Here is a 27,364-nt window from a genome sequence, read left to right on the forward strand (position 1 = left end):
AGTGGCCTCCAGTAACGCCCCATATAATCCAACTCATGGGAGCATTTTTCATTGCGTTCCAAAATGTATAGAAATCAATATTTAATCTGCACCAAATATTGGACAATGCACAAAAGTGCCTGAGATACTAAATGGTAGACAGTTACAGTGGTTTGCTGTCAGTGGAATGACTAAGCTTTTGGAAAGGCTTAGGAGTAAACTTGGAAAAGCATCACTGGTGCATGAAGTGTATTTTAATACCACACCTTGTGTTTGCAGTTGCTCTGATCCCAACAAACTCTGCAGGAGACAGAACAATAAGTTTACCCTTGACAGTCAGTGGATTTCTTGCTGTCATTTGATGAATGCCCATTTGCAGGGGATAAGAAATACATTTGTGGCTATAGTACAAAGCATCAGTGCCGCAGACAGCATAATGCCACACCTAGACTTGCTGTCTTGTTGAAGGTGACCTCAGCATTAGACAGAACAATAAGTCTGCATGACATCGCGGCTGCTGTGGGTGTGATCAAGATGGTAATTCATGCCTGCAATGTACAAAGTCCTGTCGTGAATGGCCGTGTGTCTGTGTGTATATTTGCTTTACTTGTGGGGTCCAATACCTTTACGGGGACCAAAATGCTGCACCCCCACAAGTTTAAATGACTGCTTGAGGATTAAGACATGGTTATAGTGTTAGTGTTCAGTTGGGATAGTTAAGGTTAGTACAAGGGGTTAGAGAATGCATTATGACAAAGTCCCCACCAAGACAGGTGTACATGGTTGTGCAGTGTGTGTGTGTGTTCACAGTTCACAGTCTGAGGGATATGTCTTATGCTTGTTCTAATAGGCTTTGCTCCAGTGACTGCAGGGCTTACAGGTGTACAACCCTCTATGCACACACAGACACACACATAGTTCTACGTTTATCTTTGTGAGGACACTCGCTGACACAATGCATTTGCCTACCCTTTAGTCAAACATCAACCATCGCAATTAAATGCCTAAACTCCATACTAACCTCAATCAAAATTTACCCCTAACACCTTAAACCAAGTCTTAACCCTCAAACAAAACTAAGTTCTGAGGACCACATCACTCACAGTGTTGAAAAATCAAACCGGTCCTCACAGAGACAGAATTGCAAGAACACACACACACACATACTCAGAGTCACATTAGATTTCAGGAGACATCTCACCTTTCTACTTTGCATGTTTGCCCCTGCCTCTCAAGAGGAGCTTACTAATCAGACTATACTGTACTGTACTATGAAATGCAGATACTTTTTCAGGAACTGCAGGAACATGAGTGTGATATTGTTTCACTGAATTGACTGAATATGTCCTATTTTAGATAAATATTAAATATTATATAAATATATAAATATTCAAATTATTAATAATTTGAAGGGGAAAGTGAGTAAAAATAAGTGTCAGTGAGCAAAATTCAATTAAAACAAAAAACACACACACTCTGCCAACTCCCCTGGAAAATACTGCTTGTGACATCTCACCCTGAGAGATGCATGAAAGCCTGGACACCAGCTGGGACACCTGGCAATCCACCTGTCACAAACGTGTCACACACCTCTCGGACTTGATAACAGGGTGTGCACATGGTCCCAGAGCAAGATCTAAGCAGGGCCCTATGGAGGCTGCCATCTCTGACAACAGGTACATCTGTTCCTGATTATTTGTTCCATGAGGAAGCAATTCAAGCAGATTCACTGGCACAAGCATGGTGTGGGGTGCTTACAGGTAGCAACGTCAGCACAAACAAGATTAGGTGTCTATATATATATATATTTGTGATTGCCAAGACAACTGGTATAATTTAAAGATGTTTAATAATAATAAAAAAAGACTGCATTTTTTAATTACTTTTAGATATTAACAGAAAATGTGTTGGCAACATTTTCAGGCCTGTCACTTAAAGAAAAAGACCCAGTGAGAGACAGACAGCCGGCTTCACAGTTGGTCACTGCATCATCTTGCCAAGGTTAGGAAAGGTCAAAGTCACCACATGTCTCCTAACCAGAGCCATAGTTCTGATGTACCTCCAAAAACCCACATAATGTATGACCAAAAAGAAGCAGGATTTTATGTGCTGTTAAATTAGGTCTTTGTTGTTTAGACCTAATTTGAATAGGCATTCCTGGATTTTAGCAACATAAATGCAGTTACATGCAGGTAATGTCTTCAGTGAAATGGTAGTTTTAGAATATGTAAAAAAAAAAAAAAAAAAAAAAAAACCTACCCAGGGACATGCCTGACTCTTTTTGGGAGCTTGGTATTATGGCCAATTCACAGAGGACCCAAAGCGTTAATACTTGAAACAGTCTGCAGCAGACTCTCTCCAAGTACAGCTCTGTCGTAATGAACACTTAAGCCCCCAACAGTTCTGTGACAGTGTGTCTCTAATAGTCCACGCCATGGATTAATATTTCAGGCATATTAGGGTCTTACAGTTATAAAGTAATTTTAATTTATATTAAGCAGAAGACCAATAGACAGGAAAACATTCTCAATTCTGAATGACTGGATCACAATAGTCCTAATAACACACTTCAAACCAAAAATGACTCTTGACTTTGCATTAAAAAAATATTATAATACGTTTCACAGTTTCCATTTTATTTAAATAATGGAAAAGCAGTTGTTCATCCACGAGGTAATTGTATCCCAAAAAAGCTAAGGCTAGAATCCTGTGTGAAGAGTTCCCAGCAGCTCCACTGGTGTGAATCATCATTACTTAAAAGCACTGATTCCACATACGTATGTATAACTTATCCCCTTTTCTTTTTTCTGCCTTCCATACAAATTGGCAAAATATATCAGCAAATATAATAAACATAATAACCTGTGACTTCACTTTATATACTATATATTAAGCCAGTAAGCCATTACTGTAATTTAGTTGGTTTTTTCTGTACTTGTACTTTTAATTATAATTTAAAAAATCTGTAATTTTACTTTCCCTTAAGAATGTTTTTTTTTTTTAAGGTATTGTAGCCTACTTAGCTACATTTTAAATCACGTGGGCGTGGGCCTAGTGAATGTGAATGATGATGGCAGGTGGTGCTAATCTAATCACAAGAAGGATGGAGACTATGGTTGCCAATGCCACCCATCCCTTGAGTATTTAAAGATTAAATAGTGCATCCTGTTTTGAATCAATATGGGATGGGTTCTGAGTTGTCTTGAATGCAGCATCATCCCGTCTGCATCCTATGAAGCACCATGCGACTCTGCCCGTGATCATGAAATAAAAGCATGCTGGGGTTCTTGTTTGTTTGGTTTATTTATGGAAATGGAAAGAAATGGACTTTTACTAAGATACATGGATGGATCCACAATAAATGGTCACTGTGCTGCATCAAAATAGCAGCGTCTGGACTCTTACTTAACACAATACAAAACAAACATTGGCATATGACAGCAGCTGAAAATAGAGAGGTGTTACTCCTGGGTCAAGCATCTCAGTAGCTCAGTAGTAGATTTAGCGACTACCTCTCTTTTCCTTTTTGCACTACACAAGAAAGAACCCCAACTTTGTTTTTCTAAACAAGCTACTTTTTTTTACTACTTGAGTACATTTTCAGACCAGTACTTTTACTTTTACTTAAGTAAAATTTCATCAAAGTAGTTGTACTTTTACTTGAGTAGAGTATTTCAGTGCTCTTTCCATCTCTGGAGAAAGCAAGCAGGGGGATAGCATTCATCTGGATTTGACAGCAACTCTGGAATCAGTTCATTTCTGAACATTTTTGTATTGCTCTAATTACTTCACAGAACTTGGCCTTCCAAAAATTTTAGCATCTTTTTTTTCTCATTCATGTAAAAAAAAAAAAAAAAAAAAAAAAATCTTGTTTTTATTTTTATTTTACAAATGTTTACATGTATGTAGAGTCAGATCTTCACTTTCTCTCAATAAAAAGCCTACATGATGGGTGTTCTCCCCCAAAGTCTTTTAACTAATGCATAACATCCTGGAAGCAAAGAGGACAGGGAAGTGACTTGAGTCTGTGATTCACTGGAGTGGACAGTCGAACTGCAAGCATGCAAACACGGGTCAGCACATAGATCGCTCTGGAGAAGAGCCCCCCGCAGGCTACAACATGCAGCTAAAGGTGGAACGCTCATCGAGGAACATATAATGATGTTTGTCACTGCCAATGATTCTGCTTGAGCAGAGAACAAGAGGGGCGCGAGTGGCTTTGTACTCAATGGAGCAGAAGAATGGCTAGGAGAGACGGTAGTGTTGGTGTGGTGGATAGTAGAGGTGAGGGAGGCTGGGGTTGATTACATAGTTTGGTATGATGAGCTGGCCAGCTCTGGCTGAGGAGTTGGTGTGTGGTGGGAAAAGGTGTGTATTGGGCGGCAACATCCCTGCTGATCACCTCATTATATGAGCTTCAGCTAATGATTTAATGGCATATAATCAAACAGATGTTGTTTTGTCCCATCACTAATATATATAGACAGGGTTCTGGTGAAGTTGCGGCATACTGGTGGTCACGCATAAATGTGTTGTCTAGCTACTGGAAATGTCAAAAGTATTTTTCTACATTTCCTGTTCAGTGTCAGTCACAATGTAGCCATAGGCTACGTTACAGCACAGACAAAATGAGTTAATTTGATATTTACTCCAGTAACCTCACTATTTGACCCCATTCAGTCCTCTCACGTGTTAGCTAACCCGGACCTTAGGATAGCTAGCCCCAAGGCCCTGTACTTTATTTGAGCCAATATAAATCCTCTGACCACATACTGTACAGACTTTAATCTGAAAAACTGTTTTTTATTTTTATTTATTGGCTAGTTGGGGAATGTAGAAACAAAATGGGACACACCATCACAGTAAGTACTGCTGCATAAATGCTCTATGTTCATGATGTATAATTGATAATTGATTTATAATAGATAAATCAGATTTCATGCAATAAATAAGTAAATAATTTGTCTGATGTTAAGTTAAAATTTAATCCTATGCATGTACAACTGCATGAAGCAGATCTTGTTTTCTCTCCTCCATTGACAGATATGTCTCTCACAAGGCTGAGGTGGTAAGTCTTATTATAGTCATCTGAAGCCAAAGTAGACTTTCAAAGTGACGCTAAAAAGGCTCTCAAGGACTCAAGAACCTCTGTTCATGTCAAGTGGTTAACAAAGTATTTTGTTCCACTTGAAAGATGCTTTTCTTTTATATTCACACAAAGTGCAGTTTTTCCCGTTTTCATGCTATATCCTGTATATTTTTTTTAAATGTATTTTTTGACTAAAAAACAAAACAAAACAAAAAAAGTTCTAAAAAAAAGTTCTCGCTGCGATACACCAGAGAAACAAGGTGTGCCCGAACAACACGTATCAAATAACCAATGTGTGTGTTGTCAGGAGAATTGCAGTCACCCTATCAGTTGATATGGTGCCTTTGTAAGCAAATAGTTGCTTATTGATACAACAGCTTTGAAGAAGCTGATGCCAGCACAATGGCCTCAAGGATGCTACTATAACAGGATTTGGGAACTTTAGCTGCCTCCTCAAGTCAACTTGCATCTCCTAGTCCAATGAAGAGGAAAACAAAACAACTGCCGATCAGGACTGTGACTGTTCTGCAGCACTGATAGAAGATAGATGTTCCTTTTGCCACAGATATGCTTGTTGTTGGCAATGGTTTTGGAGACAGTCTCTGCAACTGTTTTCAGAAACTAGATGCTAACAGTACCTGGCAAAGGCTTTATCAAAGGGAGGGTAGTGGTTTGACTCCAAGCCCTGGGCGTCTAGGTACCATGCCTAGTTGCCTACCAAAGATGTGTGTCTCAGCCAAGGCTCTGCTTCCTCAGGCCAGCATCTCCACCTCTTCCCTGTTCACACCTTGATACTTGCTGACACCAATCTTCAGTCCTTGGAGGCCAATAGAGCATGAAACTTAGTCTTGCCTTACCCGGTATCATTCTGAGCCAGGTCTAAGCCCTTTGATGATTGCGTGGATTGACCATGAAACAAATCAAAGATTTTATCTTAGCTCATGTCTGGTTTCTTGATGATGGACCAGATTGCAATGGCGTCCAAAAAGAAACCAAATTTGTCCGCCACCTCCCCCCTCTACAACAATTTGGACCTAGATTTTGGCTGATGGGAAATTCAACCTTTCCCAGGAAACAGTTTTTTTCTGAACGCTGGAAGATCCATGTACCAGCAGGAATCAATGATGTTATACTGTAGGTCATCCATCCTCTGATGGGGCTCTACAGACCATCAGACTTCAATGGCCCTCACCTTTCTTTACCACCATGTTATCTGTAAAGAGGATGACTAAGATTCATATTATTTTATTTTCAAGCTGAGGCCAGCCTGATGGTTGGGTTTCCAGAAGTAAATCTTCTCTTGTAAGTATACTAACCAAGCAATGTATCATATGTTTGAAGAAAGAAGCATGAGAAGTAGGTTTCTTACTACTGCTTTAGCCGTCTAAAAATTGTGAGGAAGAAAAATTGGATAGCTGAATTAGTGTTTTCAGTCCCGTAGTGTGAAAAAGCAGAATAATTTGTGGCAAATGATTGTGGTGCTGGTGAGCACACAGTGACTGAGAGCTGTTGTGTTGGGTATTTTGAAGAGACTGCACCTGGCCACTTGAATTGGCCGGATTGGAGGGTAGACACACAGAGAAGGAAAGTAGGATCAAATACTGTGTGATAAAAAACATAAGAGAGGGTTGTAGAGGTGCTCCCTTGAGAGGATCGAGCACTGTGTCTATCTGTGTATAGCATCTGTGAAAGTGTGTCAGTCCATATGCACTTGTATGTGTGCACTTGAATGTGTCATGTGGTTCTTGTTTTATATCACCCGCAGTGCAGAAGTTAATCATCATCAAACCTCACCAGCTGTTTTGCCGTCATTTAGGTTTACTTGTTTCAAAGATCTCAACGCAGCAGCTCCATTAGTTTCCAAATGGAAAGCTGTTGGACACATGTTGTTTTGCTGTTCAGCAGAGATTGACCAGAATTTCTCTGGAAAATTACTTTTCAGCAGTTGCAGCGGTGCAGTTCAATGTGGCCTCAGGTTTCCGTCTGTTCGTCTGAGTAGTTTAAATCAGTGAAGCATGGCTAACACAGAAGTTGACTGTGATTTACATTTGTTATCCTGCCAGCAGTAATTGTGGGTGTTAACACTGACTAAATGAGGTGAAGCTCACTTGTTAAGGTGAAATTAGTTATTCCAAGGATTCGGTTTTGTCTGTCTCCACCATCAGCTTAATCAAGAATAATTTTGTGGAACAATCCTCCTTTGGCAAAAGTGATGGAAACAATGAATACATTTTACTGTATTTGGGTGTAGATAATGGAAATGACTTATTTTGAACAACAGACTGGAGGCGAGTGGTTACAAAAGGAAATTTATTTGACTCATCTTGACCAGAGTGCTCCTCACTCTGGGCCGCATGTACAACTGGAGGCAGCAACAGATGTATTAGACTTTCATGATGTGTTCTCTTCGTATTTCCAAAAATACATCAATTTGATTTGTCCAAATGGAGAATAGTATCAAATATAAGCCACGTTATAAAATTATGTTTACAAACATCACCTACTGATCCACTCATTATTCCAGCAGCTTCTTCAAACTTTAGGCAGAAGGCCTTAGTCCAGTGAGAAAAGTTTACCTACCTCTGATGCCGAGACACTGCAGTTCTCACAATTGTACTGTTTGGTGCAGTTTAACAGTCATCAATTATTCATGTAGAGCTCTATAAAATCACGGATGCTAAAGCACTATGTGGAAAATAATATAAACTCTGTGTGACAGTTTATAAAGATGCTCAGTCATAGAGTGATTAACCCAGGGGAGTAAGCTGTGCGACCAACTGTGGTTCTGTGTGGCTGTCATCTCCCTAACATCTGCCTCCCCAGAATACTACATTCGGTTTGGTTTCCTCAGCTCCATCTACCCGGTTGCCGTTTATGTATTTGTGTCTTTATCGTGGTTCAAACAGTGAGGCAGCTGTGGACTTTTTCTGTTGTATAATGCGGTTTAAAGAGGGGGGGGGGGGGGGGGGGGTGTACATAAAACCCTGAAAGAAAAGTTTTAAGAAAAAAAGTTAAAATACAGAAAACTTGTGGCAGTAACTCTGTAGAAAGCGTATAAGACTGGGTTCGAGACCACATCAAGTCCAGTATTAAACCAGGTCAAATTTAATAGCACACGTGATGGGCAGGAGACAACAAGAAGCTTGAATTTATTCATCATCATTATTTTATTCTCTGTTTACTATGATTATGGTAGAGTGTGACACAAGCTGTCTATTACGATGTGTTTTAAGATGGGGTTTTGGGTGTCACTAATACGTGTTCAAACTTAATTACTGAGTACTTAGATATTGGCCTGCCAGTGTTCAAGGCATAACGTTATAGGTTAGTGTTTCCAGCACCATGAATGCTACATCAGCATCAACAGTTGCCACTGAACAAAAGTAACTAATGCAGAATAGCGTTATTTTTGGAGCGTAATGATAGATTGCTTTATTTGTTTCTAGGTTTACCTAAACAAATAAAGCAGAGGGTGGGGGTGGGAAGGATCCTTAGAGGTAACTAGACAATATCCTTTTTTGAAATCTATTATCCATCTATCACTTTCAACTTCTCATAATATTGCAAGGAAATAATCTAGGTGCATTACTAATGTCACTTCAAAACCCTTTGAAATGAGCAAGGGATGACATACAATATGTGGATGGAAGATGGCAAGGGAAAATAACTCTCCTTATTACCTAGAAAAAGCTCCTACAGTATGGAGACATTGAAGCAGTTTTACCTTTTTGATTCTTAGATTACTGGAAGAGATGGCTAGGACTAACATGACATGGAAAACACTGGTTTGCAGGTCACAAAAAAGGAAGTACAGAAAAGTAGAACAGGCATGCACCCATAACTGATATTGCATAAACTCAGCATAGATCGTTCCAACTGAGCTTGAAATTGCAAAATTGCTCGAAACACAGCGGAGATGCCACTTTTCCACAAGTTCCAAAAGTCATCTTGCCCAGTCAGAGTTTCAAACTGTTTAAATCAAAACCACTGAGGAGTCACCTGCTTCTGTAATGCTGTAATGCTCACAGGGTGCAGATACCTCAGAGAGCAGTAAAGATCCATCTACAGAGCCAGAATTGTTTTAACCCAAGCCCTCAATGCTTTGGCTGTGAAAAGCAGAATTCAGTACAACAAAAAGTGTGATGGTAAAACCATATAAAAGGCTTTGTAATTTGGCAAGAAACATCACATCATAAGCCAAGTTTCTAGCCACGTTTTAAACAATTTCACACAAAATAGATTTGCAGATTCATCCATGTTTTATACAAAAACAAAAAATGTGGTACTCTTACAGCATTTCAACATCTGGAGGTAATTTCCCTGTCAAGTGCAATTAAACCATTGAAGAAGAAGAGGGCATTATATTGCTATTACTATCACCAAGGTATTACCACTAACTACTATTGCAGACAGTTATACATAATACATCGATCTCCTCTTCTTGCAAGTCAGTTTTCTATAGCCTGAGAAAATTAAAATAAGATGTGTGTGATAAGTGTTATAGCTGCATAGATGACAGGGCATTTCCTACAGTATATGTTTGTGGTTGTGGTATGGTAAACATTGTGTCACGACAGAGCAAAAACATTTTGAGTTCAAATCAAATGACCTTTTATTTATCATGATGCTGTCTAATGCTCTGTCTTATCTCTTCTGTGATAACAAAAAAATTCAGTTCCTTCGAGTTTGCACATTCTCCCTTGCCTGTGAGGGGTCTTTTTCGGGTCTTCCGGCTTCCTCACACAGCTCAAATACATGTGCAGTAATTGGCAACTAGGTGTGAGAGTGTGTGTGCATGTTGTATGTCTCTATATGTTGGACCTGTGATGGCATGGCGTACCTTGCTGTCACCCTATACTGTATGTCAGCTGGTATTGGCTCCAGCCCCTCATGACTCTGCAGTGATAGACAATGGATGGATAAAAAAAAACTGGACAGGCATGGCATGTGAAAAATATTGTGTCATCGATTATATTGGAGCTCTTGTAAAACTGTAGCTTGTACAGTAGTTTCGATTGACAGAAGGTTGGTTTAAACTGTGTGCAATACAGTGCATGTGTTAAAATATAAAAGCTGGTACTGTATTTGAGAATTTTTCTGAAATGTTTGGGTGTGACGGCTTGATAATTTGAAATTCTATATCTTTTTCATTTTTATTTTCCACTAAAAAGACAATAGATACAGTTGTTTGTACTCTCACATCTACATGCTCACATGTGCACTATAGCTGTATATTACAGAGGGCTCTGTCTGATCATTCACAAGAGCCTGCCTCACATAGACTTCAGTACACTCCCAGCGCAGCTTTGGCAGAGCTGGAGAGGGGCTTGTGATGTGTGTCAGGTTTCTGACGTGTTGCTTTGATACTGATAGGCCCTCATGGGTGGCACCGAAGGAGTCCTCCTACAAACCAGAATAAACAAACCCACAAAAGCGTTGCAAATGTCAGAAGTGACATAATGAGGGCAATGAGAGTACTTCTCTTACAACTGAACTACTGAATGCTGTCTGCAGCGATGAGACATGGGTGGAGTGTTGAAATTTTATCTTCTGACCTTTGCTGTGGAAAAGGACCTAAAACTAAATATCATCATTGATTCAGTTTTGCTTTGGATGTGTCCAATACAGTATGTCAAATTAATTCAAAAAGAAGTTGACCACAAGCAAAAGTGGAGCTTGGCCCTTTGGACATGCCTCAGTGCTAACTGAACATGTAAACCATGTCAGATTCTCTGTCTGCTGTTGTACCATATGAATCCTTTTGGTAAAAACATGCAAAACATTCCATACAAAGTCTTTAAAGTAAGTAATTTCTTGTCTGGGGAGCAGCTCTAGTTTGTAACACAAAACATCTGCCCTGTTTTAAGAGTTAAGCATCTGAGAAACATTTTCCTGTTCACAAGTTTAAGATGAGCAGCAGTCCACAATAATTGGGAAACATTTCTCTTGTGCAATTTCTTCAGATGAAGATTCTCGTGTGAAATCTCCATCTACATTTTCGTGTCACCTGTAAGATACAATAACTACAAACAACCGCACCTGCCAGCCGTTCTTATTCATGAAGAATTACTGCAAGCTCTAAAAGCTGCTGATTTTTTCCTTATAAGTCTATCCAAAGGTTAATAATAAAACACCATATAATAATAGAAAATATTTGCAATTATGTTAATAATACTCATGTTAGTGTAAGATGAATTGTATGTTATTATAAAGGACTATTGTATGTTGTGTGATTAGAACTGTGTTGTGTTAGAATGTTGGGGCGTAGAATGTTGGGGGTGAGATGTCAGTTGAGGAGAAGAGGAGAGTGACTGGCAGTTGTTGTTTTGGTCTTGTGGAAAATAAACCATCGTTATTGAGCTAATCCGGACTAGTTCCCGTGCTCATCTACGACCCACAGATCTCTCAGATCGAGGTGACGCGTTAGAGCGTTAGCGTGAGTTTGTAAGCATCTGCACAGCTTTCAGATGTACTTTGCTTTTACAGATTCACAGATACTCAATACTTATTTTAAGACTAATGCTGTAACAATAACCCTCAAAAACAATGAGTAGAGATCTGGTCATAACAGAGGCATTTTTTTTAGCAAGACCTCTCACATGCAGGCACCAGAATACAAGAATGATTCAATCACCAACTCACATTCACGCCTCAGCTCGACTGCCTTGGTCGTATTAGATTGTGCCGGGAGGTAGGAAATAAAGCTCTCTTCGCAGTTACAAATGGCATTTTATTTTTCATAGTTTGGCCAACATTTCAGCTGGTTCTGGTAACATTATATCAAAGCACTAAATTAAGTCTGATGAGATGAGGCAAGCAAGGTACACACAAGTCATTAGTCAGATTTGTGATAACTGTAAGCTATGTACAGCATTATTGCAAGTGCTGTTAAAGATTAGCTGCAGAGTTGGTCTGTAATTTTGATACATATGTACAACCAGACAAAATGTCTGATTTTACTATGTAGTTTTTCTGCATAAAAATGTCTACAAGGGACTAGATCTAATATGTATATTATTAAAAATATGTCATCCTAACCTTGAGAAATACATCATTTTCATTATGGTATTAGTACATTTAATTTGGTCGCCTGTCAATGACTTCATGTCTCCTATAAGTGCACTTAGGTTGATCCTTTTTAAAGACACATTTACAGCTGCATATTTTCACTGGCTGAAGGATTTTAGTCATCAGACACTTGGATCTTAAGTTATTACAGGGAAATTGGAGCACATATCTGACTGATAGTGTCATGGTCTGCCCTAAGAGGACACATCCAGATAGGAATAAGCTGCTTTATGTCTGACTACAATCAGCCCAGAACAGTTGATTGTTGAGAAGAAGATCACATCACAGACCTCGGCAGTCCTGATGTTGCCACTGGTCCTGTACAATAATTAATAATAAACTCAACCTGTTACAGCCTACAAGTGGACTGACACATTCTATCTACTGTGAGAAAATACACAGATATACACCTCCTTGTAAAATAGTCTTTTCTAGTCCTTGCCTATATTTTACAATAACCAATGTAGAGAACAAAGCAATAATCCGCAGATCCTTTCTATCCAGTCACTAAGATTTGGGGCTGAAGGTTAATATACAGTAGTTGTTTATTTAAAGCAGAAGTAAGCGGAATATTTGTGTTAATATAAGTCTTAAATAGTTATATCTTCCGACAGCAATCACTTATATAGAGTGTTTGGTCTGAAACACGGGTCTGTCAGTCACTCTGCCGAGGAGAAAACTTTCCTTGTATCCTACAACCTTTACCAAATGAGGAGAGAGAACGGCTTAAAGGGGCGGTCCTCTCTGTGTGTGCAGCCAAGGGATGCGTGTGCATGTGGTGACGTAGGGACGAGGGCGGGGACTGCTAACTCCATAGGCTGACAGAAACTTAGCCAAAACGACCGGATCGCTTACTTCTGCTTTAATGTCAATATGATTGATAGTCTACATTTTATTTTTATTTCTTCTGGCTGAGGATAATGTGTTAAACTATCTTTTTGTAAAGAGTCAAGTCAATCGTAAAATCAAACAAATTACTTTACACTGACATTGCAGTATAGAACAGTGGAGCAGGCTAGTCCAGTTATCATGGTTTATTACTACGGTAAGTAGTAAAAATGACTTTTACAAGAGTTAACAAAATCTGGATTTTCCTTTATCTGCCTTGATGAAATAGGGTCCATGTTTTTCTGAGTCTTGTTTTGGAAGTCATCTTGATTACTAAACAACCCTTTTGCACTAACCCCTCTGTTGTCTTACCTTGGTGTTATGATAGAAACATGTAATCCTGGGTGTTGTTACAGGGTCACAGAGCACATGTCAAACTTGAAAAATAGGCTACTCACAACTTTTATTCAGGGCAGAAATAAGTAAAAGCACTAACAAGGAAATGAAGTTCAAAGCACTGTGGCCTGATTACATCTGGGGAGAAAAATGAGCAACGTTTGTGATTCCAGCCTGAGAGGTGAAGTTAGGATTACTTTGAAACATTTATGTAAAACACCTAAGACTCATCCCATCTCTACATTTTTATTAGAAACAACAACAGATTGCATATTGTTTCTTGTTTGTGTCAGTTAAATAAATGTATTTCTGCATAAAGATTAAATATAAAGATCAATAATATGTTGCATTATTCTTCATATTAAAACAGTTTTAATTCTGTAATAAGAATATACCATCATAATGGAAAAAGGTATAGTTATCATGTTTAAGTTCATATATCCAATTTATTTATGCTGCCTTACTTCAAAAAGTAGCATGACACTTTCTGCAAAACTTATTTTCATGTTGAGCCAATGAATATTCTGAAGTCCTGAAACAAGTCAGAACAGTCACAAAAAATATGGGCCCTAGTTTCGTCGACCAGGTGAAGTCTGTGATCAGCGCAGCTTCGCCACGCCAACGGGGTGTGGTCCAGGTCCATTTCGCAAGATTCGTGGGCCGCGCAGTCAGACTTAGACCGGCGCAGCCCCTCCCCTCGTCCCTCCCACCGGCGCAAACGGTGAAGAGGGAGGAGAGAGGGCGGGAGGAGGAGAGAAAGGCGTGGAGTGGGTTTGACACAGCCGAGTCAGATCTTCACCAATCAAAGGAGCTCCTCTCCTCACCTTTAACTGCGCGGCGGGTGATGCGCGCTGCAAGTTTGTCATTTTATACTTGGACATGGACGGAGGAAACAGCGACGCCAGAGGCCGAACCTCTCCCCGGAGGAAACAGCTGTTTCCCCGGAGGTCCGAGCTCAGAGTGACCAATAATGAGTTTACTAATATACTTAACCAGGATTGATCTGATACACTGAGAACCCCTACGCAATCTAAGAAACAACAACTAATAAACTAATAAAGAAACTCACATTTATTCAAACCCTGTGTATAAGATCAGAGGTGTAGGCTACACTAATCACAACATAAACACACACCATGTGGATGAAATCAGCAAGGACGCGCTCTCTCTCTCTCTCTCTCTCTCTCTCCCTCTTTCTCTCTCTCTCTCTCTCTCTCTCTCTCTGTCCTCCTCTCTCTCTCTCTCTCTCTGTCCGTCTCTTTTTTTCTCTTTTTTTCTCTGTGATAGAGATGCTGAATATACTGTAGTAGGCTATATACTGACTATCTGATACCGAGGCTGTGGTGGACTAAGAGAGATGATGATTTGTGTTTTGTTTTTCATTACGGCTGCGTGATGCGGTCGCACGTGCTTATGAATTAATAAGTAAATAAATAAATACAGCGATCATCACAAGGGCAGAGTGGTATCTCAACACGGCAGCGACATGCAGTCATCCACCCTCAGTCCTGCTTGGGCCATCCACAGCTGCTTTTCAGTGCCAGTTCGTCCCTGCTGTGTTAATTCAGGTGGAGTTTCCTTTACGCACCGACAGCCTTTGATCTCTGCTTTGATCTGACGTCAGATGTGACGGGACAATCTATATAGATATAAATTCACGTGTTGATTCCGTTAGTTGCATTAAATAGTGGTTATTGTGGATATTTATTGCATTGAAATGTGTCTGGAACTGTGGAGATCTGCCTGTGAGGTCTTGGTGACGTGTGTGCACTGCAGGTCAGTCAGCCAAACTTCCACTGCACCTGCTGCGCTTCGCCTTGCGCTGAGACTAGACCTGGTTTGAGGTGGCGAGCTTTCAGCGCAACCTCGGCGGGACATTTTCGGACGAAACTTCCACTGCACCAAGCTGAATCTGTGACGCCTCCCCCTGCTGCGCGGCCACGCCTATCTCAGCGCAGCGCGATCTACAAATCTTCCAATCTGACTTTGCGCTAGGCTGCGCTGGTCGAAACTTGCATTAGACTGGCTGCGCTACCTTGCGCCACCTGCGCTGCGCCAGCAAACTAGGGCCCAGTTTGGATCAGGCTGAGGTGTATATAAATAGAAAAATAAAACACCTTTCTAACCATGACTTGTTCCTTCCAAACATATATCCTTTCTCTCAGTATTGAATGTTCATGAGCTTTTTGAAATAAGTGGATTTCACAAGGCAGAGTGGCAGATGAAAATGCTTTCGTGTTTAGGTTCGATAAGGCAGAATTTCATGAGGGGTTACAGGAGGGAGGTGGGAGAGCCGGAAAGTGAAAGTTATGTTGTCAGGTAGGAGAACAATTGGAAAGGACAAGGGAGGAGCTGAAGATAACAAGTACAACAAAAAGCATTATCTGTTTGTGGTGGCTTTGCTATACCGCTCCAGCAAAATGCAGTGGTTTTTACCATGTTTCATTTCTTCAAGCGGAAGTAAGGCAGGAGAGAGTGGGGGAAATGAATGAATTAACAACCTTTTTGTGGTGTTGAAATTCACAAAGAACATTTATTGACTGTCTCCATGCCTATGTGTTTATCATCAAACACTCCTGGGAATGTAAAAGAAAAAATACCACCACAAAATGAGGTAATAAATTACATAATTTATGCTGCTAATTAAGAATTCTGGGTATATTAAAAATGTGTCTGCATATATCTGATTTAGTGCCCAATTCAACCTAACCTTTACCCACAACCACCATCATTAAAAACTCCAACCAAGCCCACATGAGACCACTTGATGAGATTGAAGTGGTGATGTCAGTTTTGGTTTCAAGGGAGGATGTCTTGACTTTGTGTGGGGTAAATTGATGTCAGGAATGGTGGAAGGGGGTGGGGTAGGATTGGGGGGCAGCAGTGGCGAGGTCTCCTGGTGCATGCTAAAGTGCCAGTGAGTGGACTGGCATCTATTATTTATCTCCCCTACCCACCATTAAGCCTGTAATGAGCTGGTTTAATTCACTGGGCAAACAGGCTTACAGCAGTCATGTATCAATAAATGTTAATTATCCTGGCTCCTGGTCGTGTCTCAGAGTGCCCCTGTGCTGCAGCCCTGGCCTGATTGCTCCAGCATAGAATCCAATATGGTATATGTCAATGCCGCATCAAATGAGGAATGTGGAGTGCGTTGTTTGGACAATTAGGGCTGCCCTCTCTCGTCTTGGGTTTAGCATAATGGAGCATGCCCTCAAGCTACAGCAACGCTGGTTCTGGATTTGCTATTGATCCACCAGTGGTTCAGTATGAAATCATTGTCTCATTGCTCTGAATTATGGATTTGGTATTTTACATTCCATACTTATATTAAAATTGACTATTGGATGTGAGTTTGAAAAATCATAATGTCATTGAATGGCATTGACACCTGAGCAACTTATCAAGTTCTGAAGAGATGCTTTAATTCTCCTGTAGCCTACAGTGTTCTGTGACATAATACAGAGCAGATTGAACAATTTATTTCGACAAACACTTGAATAGATCTTTAAACTGAACTGACTGTAGTGAATCAGTCAGTGTCACTGAGCTTATCTTTCAGCCTGAGACCATGCCTCTTCAACATATATTCACAACACATCCTTGTAAAAAAAGTTAACATTTTGTTTACTCAGCAGTCTGCAAGAAAAGCTTAAAGTTCAGCATCAAACTTTACTCCCTTACTCAAGAGCCATCACCAGGCGTGGAGCACAACCTTTCGTCTTAAGGCCCATTTATGCTCAACGATAAATACGCATACGGATACGGACAGAGCCTTTCGTCCGTACTATGTGTTCATTTCGTCCGTTTTTCGTCCCTTTCCACAAAGCTTACGGATACGGACCAAATGGAGCAGCACCCGACACCGTGGGGGCAGTGTTGCCGTCACTACCCGATATGTAGCCTAAATTCAGTGTGAGACAGAAGAAGAACAAGACACGATGGCTGAACTTTTCGAGGAGAAACTGTGCGAGTTGGTGAGGAAAAGAAAATGCCGTGATGAATTTAACAGCCTTACCGACCACCGCCTCTTACAACGAGTCCGTTTTCTTCTTTTATTTTGTACATTATCAAGATCTCCTCCATAGTTGCCATGTTTGTTGTCATAAACTGTTGACTCTGAGCTGCCCCCTGGTGGATGTATTGGTTAACATCCATGTCAACGTAAAGGACGCATGAAAGTATGTGGGCAGTGACAGTAACAGCCTGGTCGCACTGGACGCGGAACCAAAGCGCAGCGCCCTGGAGCGGAGGCAGTTTCAGATATAGGCACACATGTTAACCGGTCTGCCTGGTCGCACATCTCGCGCTCTGGAGCGCAGTGCGCGCGCCTGGACTGTTCCGATCGGTTTATTTCTATTTTTCCTAGAGCGAGAGCGCCGTCTGTCAAGCTGGATAGACCAGATCGTACCAGACAGGAAGTCGGGCACAGAAAAAGCGAGAGAATCCAGTCAATTTTCAAAATAAAATAAATACAATGATGATTAATTAAGTTGTTGCTTGTCCGTCTATAGCCTAAATATTTGTCAGTTGCGTCTGCACACGACACACACATGTGTAAAATGACATGTGTGTGTGGAAAACCGAGTGAATATGAGTATGGGCGACTGCAGTCGATGTCTGACGGGCGCGGGGACAAGAGGAGAATACGCTCCCAGTGCGACCACCCAAGCGCCCGACAAGCCACGCGCAGCTTCCGCGTGCAGTGCGACCAACGGGTAACAATGTTTGAAACGGACGCATACAATTTCGTCCGTACGTGGAGTACAAATGAGCTTTTAAAGGTGTTCAGAAATGGCCGTTTGGCCGTGCCTCCTTCTACGAGTTGCCGCATGAGTTTACCCAAGTAAGGAAAACAAATGTAGTAATTGGTCGTTATCAATGTTTGGGGCGAGACCGAGCTCGGTGTATGTGTGTGTGTGTCTCAGATGTTTGATTGACGGATGACGGATCCAGTATCAGTGGCTGATGAATCGTGAGCAGCGTGACACATAATTCGTGTGCCTGCATTATCCAGTGCGAAAAAAAACTACCCCACTTTCATTCTGGATTTACTCGAAAATAGAATTTTGCACAAAGTTTGAGCTCTATCGTCTGATAGATGAGTTATTACAATAATTTTATGACCCAGAGTGGAATCAAATTCATTTTTCTCCTTCTACTACCAAAGTTAGCATGCTAAGCAACTAGCCCCAATCTGTGAAGTCCTCCGTGTCACTTTCTGAGTCTAACCTGAAGGCGTAGCTCCCTGCAGAGGACGTAATATAATCTATTGTAAATGACAACAAGACTGGTAAGAAGTACAGGCTGTTTTTTTCAACCATTTTATACAACCCATACAGTAGGAGTGTTGCCTTAAATAGCACCCGTACTGGACCTTGGGGGCAAGCGTAGCATTGGCTACTTCAGGCAGACTTCAGTTATCACTGCTACAATAACATGCATGCAGACTGTAGTGACAGCAGTGATGTTTTGGTTCGGCACTACAACAACTTATGTGAGGTTTAGGAACAAATGGTGTTACAGGCCTAATATAATTTCTTCAACATTACACAGTTTTTATATGTCATTGCATTTTTCTCTTTGCTCCTTACGGAGACTAACAACAAAATGTAACTTTAAGTCATAATGAGCTAAACGACCAATAGGTTTGTTCTTTACAGGACGACACATAAACTTACAAAAAACTCATTTTAACAGGTCAAATAACTTAGTTCTCACTAAATCCTCCTTTGCTTCCATATAGTGACAGCACAGCATGGAAAACCATAACCCCATGTGTAGAAACCAATAAACCCGCCTCAGCAGCCCAATGAGAGGACTCTGCTCTATTTCATTTAAGATTTAGAGCTTAGACACCCACAGATCAAATGCCTCCAATTCAGTCAGCTGCATGTAATTCATTCCAAAAAGAACAATGCCTTTTGCAACATCTCTCTTTTTTTTCACAAGAAGACTAGCAAACCATCACAGAAACAGAATGTGATATATCCGCGCCCACCTTGCCTCTGTCAAGTTGAGTCAGTGAGGGTGGCAAGGAAAAAAAATAACAATGTTTGGGATTAAGACTACAGTTCAGAAGGAATGACATTACTCAAAGACAAGCATCCTTTTGGACAGTATTGCCAGTGAGCAGGCGGCACAGCACAGAGTAGCACTTTACTTTAATCGCCCCCTCTCTCTCTCTCTCTCTTTCTCTCTTTCTCTTTTACGCACACACACACACGTGATTTTCTTAAGACATGATTTGGTTCAGCTGCTGCTGTAGCTGCTCTGGTGCATTTTTTCCAGTTCAAGTGCAGTTCAGTCCTCTGATCCCCTCAGCACTCCCTGGGGTTCATCCAGTGAAAGACGCATGACGTGATTAATGGGCAAGAGAGGTGGCTGATGGGAAAAAAGGGGAGGGGTGGGGGGCAGCCACAAAATTGCATTAGGAGAACTTATAAATTAGGATGTGAAGTCAATGAACAAGTAGAAAATCAGGACAGGTGAAAAATTTTCCCTCACTACAATAACCTTAATAAAACTTGATTTAAAATATATTTAAACATTTATTCATTTAGTATCTTACCTTTTGTCACAGGTGGTGTGTGGAGAGGTCACGCAGCAAAACCTGTGCTGAAGTTCTGAACAGCCAAAGTCTTTTTTTTTCTTTTTTCATTTTGGGCATCGTTAATATATCTGCATGGCAACTATGCAATGGTTGAAGCTGGTGAAATACCATTACAGCAGTGGTTTTAAACATCAAAGTCAGTGCTTGAGAAGTGCTACTGCCACTGTGAAATAAGTTATATAAAGGAATTTACACCCCCAGAGGGTGCTGCACAAAATCTGATAAGAGAGGTGAAGTCATGAGAAGTCATTCATGCACCTTTACATTCCTCACACTACTTCCTGCATTGACACTGGATACTGACATTGGATGTAAATCGTGTGGAAATATAGACTTAATTTCAACAGGTGTAGGGCTGGTTTGGAGATTGAAAAGTTCATTGCTCTTGAGAAAAGTTGAGAACTTTGTCAGGTTTTGCCTCTATACTCCCAGCAATCATGTCTACGCAGGCCACATGATGTATGGAATCGTGCATGTATGGTAGGACAGTGTGGGTGGGGCAAAACCCACACCAATGTCATGCGGGGCCCGCATGGGTTTGCCCACACGGAGCCCAATTGCCCATTGCCCTTCGGAGCCCCTATGTCGGCTTGATGCAAGACCACTATGGACCACGCTTGTGTTGCCTATACAGAAAACCATAAAAAGCCCCCAAATGGGCAAAACTGCTAGGCTCCACATGGCATGTGGGCTTGCCCAGTGAATGCCCACATGGGCCCCCAAATATGCCCTTTTAGGGACCCATTACCATGAAAGCAGGGGGTACTGCTCTGGGGCCCACATCTGTTGGTCCACATTGGGCCCTACTGGGGACCCCATGCTTATTAGTCTGGGAAGCCCACACTTACCCAGTAACTACGCAACCCAGAGCCCACTGTAGGACCAACATCTGCCCCACATTTCACGCCGGTAATTGGGCCCGCAGTGGGTTGCCTGCAGTGGGACAAATTTTCTGCCCGCAATGGCACCACGTGTCCGAAATGGGCATGTGCCACTGGTGTCTAAACAACATCACCGCAGGACATAGCAAATGTGACTTCATGCTACCATTATCATCAGTAGATGACATTTTCAAACCAAAAATCAGGTGAAACAACTTCACCAACATTATATTGAGTGACTCTTCATCCCTAATGGAATTTCAACCAGCAGAGGTAAAATAAAATACTTTACCTGTGTGTTCTGTAAACAAACTGAAACACACAACAACAAGCAGGTACATTTGAGGAACAAGAGTTGTAATTTCAGTGCTTACATGTGGATGCTGCACACTGTTTACACTTACTTGTTGCCTGTGTGTGTTTGTGTGTGTGTGTTATATGACAGAGAGAAAGAGACAGGGGGAGACAAAATGTGCCCCTCTAGCCTTTGTAATTATCTGCCAATTTTCTCTCTGTCAGTTGCCTTTATCATCCCTTTCAGATCTCACCTAGAGGTCGGAGCCTGTCACTCTGTGGCACCTCCATCTCTCAATGTGTGCCAGATGAAATGTAGAAGTCCTCCCATTGACCTCTGTCTGCCAGCTCCTGCTTCCCTCTCCTCTTATTTGTTTCCTCGTAACAGGAGACATTTGGAGATAAGGATAATTATCAATCAGCGATCTCAGCAGCTATTTATGCAGCCGCTGAAGAGGAGACGGTGGACGGGTGTTACTTTCTGACACCGGCTCAAGGTGGGATGATTTTTTTTTGTCTCTTCCTCCATAATAATCTGCCAGGAGAGGATTTTTGACATTAGGACAAGACTATGATAATATTTACTTTTGTCTATGGCATATAATGGAAAAAAGTACTATCAAATGAGCACATTGTAGACTAATGTAATTTAATCACAGTTTCAAAGGTTTATTTTTGAAATCGGCAAGAAACTTGACATTTTGCAGACAGACCCTTGGGTTAAACTGATGCCAGTGGCCTTACACTCATGTCAGATGCCACTTTCACCCCAGCACTTGCTGACAAAAAAAATCCCCCACCTGATGTGACATTTGAGTAAGGGAAAAAAAAGTGCATGAGGCAAAAAAAAATTAAGAGCATTATTATCATGTTGATCACAGTCTTCCATCCCATAATGCACGTTTAGGTAATCCTACTGTACCATAAACTTTAATTGCCTGGCATCCCTCATTTCAAAATGTCACAACTCTATTTCTTACAAAACATTTCTGCCAGCCAAAGGGGACAGGGCGTAATTATAAAATATGTTGAAGCTCCGGAAAAACATGATAGAGCTAGGATGCCTCTCAAGGTTTTCAGCATGTCCTGTTTGCCAAGGCGCAGCAGAAGAACAATGCATTTTAAACACAAGTTAATTTCAGAGAGGGGGAGGGAGCGGGTTTATTTGTCTTTTTGTTTGTTTTTTCTCATTTCATATTCTCAAGGATTTGTTTGAGCAGAGAGTGAGACAAATAGTGGTTTTCTTGATAACAGACATTGACATGCCAATTAGGTCGGCCTTGCTGCATAGTCAACCAAATAGACCCCAACTCCCCCTATTAAAACAGATCGATTCCTGGTTTGGCTGGGTCGAAACACCAATTGAGTTTAACAGTTTGTTGTTGTTGTCAGACTCCAAAGGCAGTGTGCCTTTGCCTTATTTGGTCTACATGCTGTATGGGGTAAAATATCACTTTTAATCGAGTTGTTTTTTTGTGAAGTGAATGCTAATATGTTTGCAGAAGGAATCTTTTTTTTCTGTGAGTTTATTTGACATTAATGTGAAAAGTGTAGATATTCCTCATCTACAAATATGTAGCAAATTGTCTGGTGAATGCCTGACAGTTAGTGCCATATCAGCACTGAAATACTCAAATAAAACCACAGCCCTGGCAATTTTGTCTTTGTCATCATCCAACTGAGTGAATCTCCTCAATCTGCTAACTTTCTTCTACAAGTCGAATGCTACAGAGTAGCCAGGTTTCATCGGAGGAGGTTATTAAAAAGGCCCACTGGCTTTCCGGTAGAAATACCTGCCTCGACATTGAGACAAACCAGCAGGGGTTTGACAGTTTGGATTGCGACGGGCGGAGAGGTGTTATTAGTTAGAGCCATATCCACCTACTGCATGTCAACTCACTGTGACAATAGTTTCAACCTAAAAGACAGAATTCAGTGTTTTAATTTAGTTTATCCATATAGTTTGGTGTTGCACATGCAGGTTTCAGCATACTAGGTAACTTTGAGATTTTTCAAAGAGAGTCAGTTTGAGAGTCAAACATTTCTCCATTATGCTTCCAAAAATGCCACTTTGGTGCATGTTATTCTGTTATGATTTGTTTCTATACACCTATAGAACTCAGAAGTGCCTAACTAATGAAGGTTACTAATGAACAGGATGCAAACTCCAGCGACAAACCATATTCATATTTACATTTTCACATATAAATGGAAAAGTGAGCTGCACAAACTGTAATCTAAATATTCCTGCTTTTTATAAACCACACAATAAACCCAAAAAATTTGGGGGACTTTCCACCATGACATTTGTAACCTACAGTATGGCATGAAGAAGATCTCTATTGTCTCTACATTGCGTTACTATCTGGTTTTACATCTGGAAATCGCAGCCAGAGAAAAGGTATGCACATGATCTCATCTATATTTAGTGCGGGCAATACCAACTGGTGTTGACATTCCCTTCTCTCTCATTACACTGTTATCACAACCTTGCAACCTTTGAGTTAATTAGCTGCTGCAAGTCAATTAGCCTCTTCAGCAAACACACGCTTCCTGTCAAAACACTCCTTGATCCACAAAACTCCAAAGGGTTTAAAATAATTACTTCTGGGTTGATCTTAAAAACTTAAATTTTCTTTTTGAATTGTTAGCTTTGCTCAACACGTGCGGAGCTCACAACAAACGCGGCGTAAGCTGTGAAGCCTTTGAAAACATCGACACAAAATCAAATACTGTTAAATGACTTTGGATAGAATTTAAAAAAAAAAAAAAAAAAAAGAAAAAAGAAAAGGAAAAAAAAGGTTGGAAAACATTCTGCTCACGGTCGATTATGCAGGCACAAAGCCCCTAAAATCTGAATTCTTCGCTCCCTGCAGTATGTCAACATGGCAAACAGAGCATGAGAACAAATGCTTTCTTACTCACAGTTGTGGTGGTGGTCTGCATGCTGATGTATATTAGATATAGTCTCCTGTTTTGATATGCATACGTGGGCTTAGCGAAAGCTCCTGCTGAGAGCTGCATCTCATTGTGCAGCTTCTCCAACAGTGAACTTTCAGTCAGGGGACCACATCTCAGGCGTCTAGCTGTGTCCTTAGGTACTCATATTAAAGGATGTGCACAGCCAATTACCCAATGTCCCTGCTGCTAATAAAACAATTAGATGAGTTTTTTTTTTTTTTTTTTTTTTTACAGCCCTTCATGGTCTGGTCTATACTGCGTGTATATGGTTGCTTCCAAAACACTGACAAAGTTTCCACTGAGAGATGGCATCATTCATAACTATAACTGTGTCAAGGACATGTTTTCTTTGTGGTTGACTCTTGTTTTCAGTATGTTTTTCATCCCAGTATGTTATTCCTGTAATAACACACTCCAACTGGGTCATTTGTGAAAGTCAGAATCATGAGGTGACTTCTGTGCGGCGCTCTTGTTCTCACTGGACACGGAGGACTTGTATGTAATTAGTGATCTGTTTTGAAAAAAAAAAACACTTCTCTGTAGTTTTACAAGAGCAGAGAATCCTGTGGTGATGGAAAAACTGTTGTGGGAAGAAAAGCTGTGAAATATAAAACCCACACTGAGATGTGAATCTCAAATTATAAACTTAAAAAAAAAAACATGCAGCGTTCCACTTTTAAAAAATAACTAAATGGCTTCTTTGGGTTTCAGGTCATGCTTGCAATGGATTTTTCTAGCTGTTACAGTCACTGAGAACATGTCTCAACTGCCAAGAGGGGGATGAGAAATGGAGCTGTTAGACCTACAACAGCATAAAAGAACTATTTATATCACCACTGGTTTCACGACTGGATTTATGATTCTTTTAACCTGTCTTTCCAAAAGGCAGTGCCGTCTGAAGCCAAGGCATTGTAAAAACACATTACACTCTGACGGATTCTCTACAGTCATGGCATAGACACAGATAAAAAGTATATATACTGAGACAATTTTTATCAGTCTGCTATTGTGCTGTGTGTTGCTGTATAATCTAATTTATATCAGATTTATATTCACCAAAAACATAGCCACTCACCACTATATTTTAATCTCAGCAAGAATTCTTAAACATCATGACTCTCTTGCACAACATAACCTCGAATACGTTGTCTCCTTCAGCAGTGGTCTAAGTACCAGTATTCAGTTCTGTAAATTCAACTGTGGGGTTCTTGTTCTTTACTTGAGTAGTTTGCTTTCAGGCCACTTCATTCGTCTACACCAGAGGGAAATATTTAAATTATGTCCCACTACAATTACTTGACAGTTGCAGCCTCCACTTAATTCATGCGCTGCTTTCAAATGGTGCCACCCATTCTGCCGAACATAGAGTTGGCAACTACTTTGACAAACACTAGTAATTAGTGAGTTCAAACATGTTTCTTATTAGAGAATACAGTATACACAATAATCGATACAGTATGTTGAAAACAACCATTAATTACCACAATAAACTTCAACAATGGAATGTTAGTTACACATTAATGGAATTAAAGGAATAATAATAATAATAATAATAATAATAATAATAATAATAATAATAATAATAATAATAATAATAATAATAATAATAATAATAATAATAATATTATAATAATAATAATAATAATAATAATAATAATAATAATAATAATAATAATATATGCAATAGTGACAGCTGCATTTTTTCAGTATTTTACTTGATACTGTGAGTTACCAGGTTGTGTTTACACACCCTATCATCTTTAGCTCTCTCTTTTACAACTTTACAAATTATAATTATATATATAATATATTATATAATTATACTCCTGATCCAACAGAGTAGAAATACAAGGCTACTTACTTAAATATAACATGTTTTATTAATTTCTTTTTCAATGTGCTTTTATCTTCATCTTTTAAAAAAAAACAGAAGTCAAGCATATTTACGGCACTGTGACTACACTATTCAGTTTATATCTAAATGTATTTATCAAGTCATTATAATTGTTTAATCTGATTTTTTTTTTAAATCTCATTGTATTTCTTTATAGTACTCTGAAACATTGTTCTTTCACCTCAAGTGAAGCAAATTGCCTCTGAGTTTGAAAGGTGCTATACAAATAAACTTGCCTTGCCATATAGCCTAGTTCATCACACGGAGTGAGGTAAAATATAGTGTGTAAAGGAGTTGTGGGAGTGAAAGAGATAGAGGTTTGATACACCTGCAGGGAAAACTACAATGAATCTTGACCTGCTCTGTAGCTGTCAAAACAGCACTGCTTGTCTCTCTACCAACACGTGCTTTTTGACGAGAATCGCAGCTCTAAAAACGTGAAATTGAGTTTAAACACAACTGCAGGCTTTTTGTTTGAGAAAATTCAATGTTTGTGTGGAGTCACACTGCGTTACGAGGTTGCCAGCCAGTCTGCCGCCGCAGCTATATAGGATAGACTTGCCTGTGTGCATAGAGTTCTTGTGTTCTTGCCTCACGCAGCTTTTAATTGAATACATTGTCATGTGAGATTCATATCCATTCCCTATACCCACACTACCGGGTGCCATCTAAATGGCTCCTTTGTATAAACAGCAAATCTTTATTCTGGAATATAGATCAAAACAGGGAGAATGAAAAAGCACATTCATGGAAAAAATGGCACTGGAAAGGAGATGGATTTAGTCATGAATTTGAATAAGTGTGGAGGGAAATGGCACAGGTTAATAACAGGGATAAATCATATCTTTCTCACAGCTTGAGGCTGCGGCTTGTCGATCCTTCTGTGTCGTTAGTCATTCACTCTCAAAGACCTGACAAAAATACAAACGCATAAATAGAGTAGACAGAAATCTCTGGCAGCAATTCTGACCTTGCTTCTAAGAAAATCAAACGTACAAAGTGACTTAGATTCAAAAGCTGAGAGAGAGCAAAGGAATTTTTTCGCTCACATCCCCGTACCAGTTTAGTCTGTTTTTCCAAACTCAAGAAAATGTTTTGTTAAGTTATTTGAAAACTGCGGAGCAAAAATGAGGTACGCCTAATGAATGCAATGAATTGTGTCTTCAAGAAAAAAGAAGTCTTGTTATATTCATGAGCTTTCTATTTTTAAGAGAGAAAAGCAACAAAGAAGTGATATTTTTTCCCCCACCACAAATTCAGAACAAAATTGATAATGAGACAGTAGTGAAAAAAAGTGAAGAGATACACTTGTTCGCAGAGAAGGCATAGCTATTTAATTACACGGATTATAAATACATCCT

The sequence above is a fragment of the Trachurus trachurus genome, assembly GCF_905171665.1.
Source record: "Trachurus trachurus genome assembly, chromosome: 7".
Classification (NCBI taxonomy): Eukaryota; Metazoa; Chordata; class Actinopteri; order Carangiformes; family Carangidae; genus Trachurus; species Trachurus trachurus.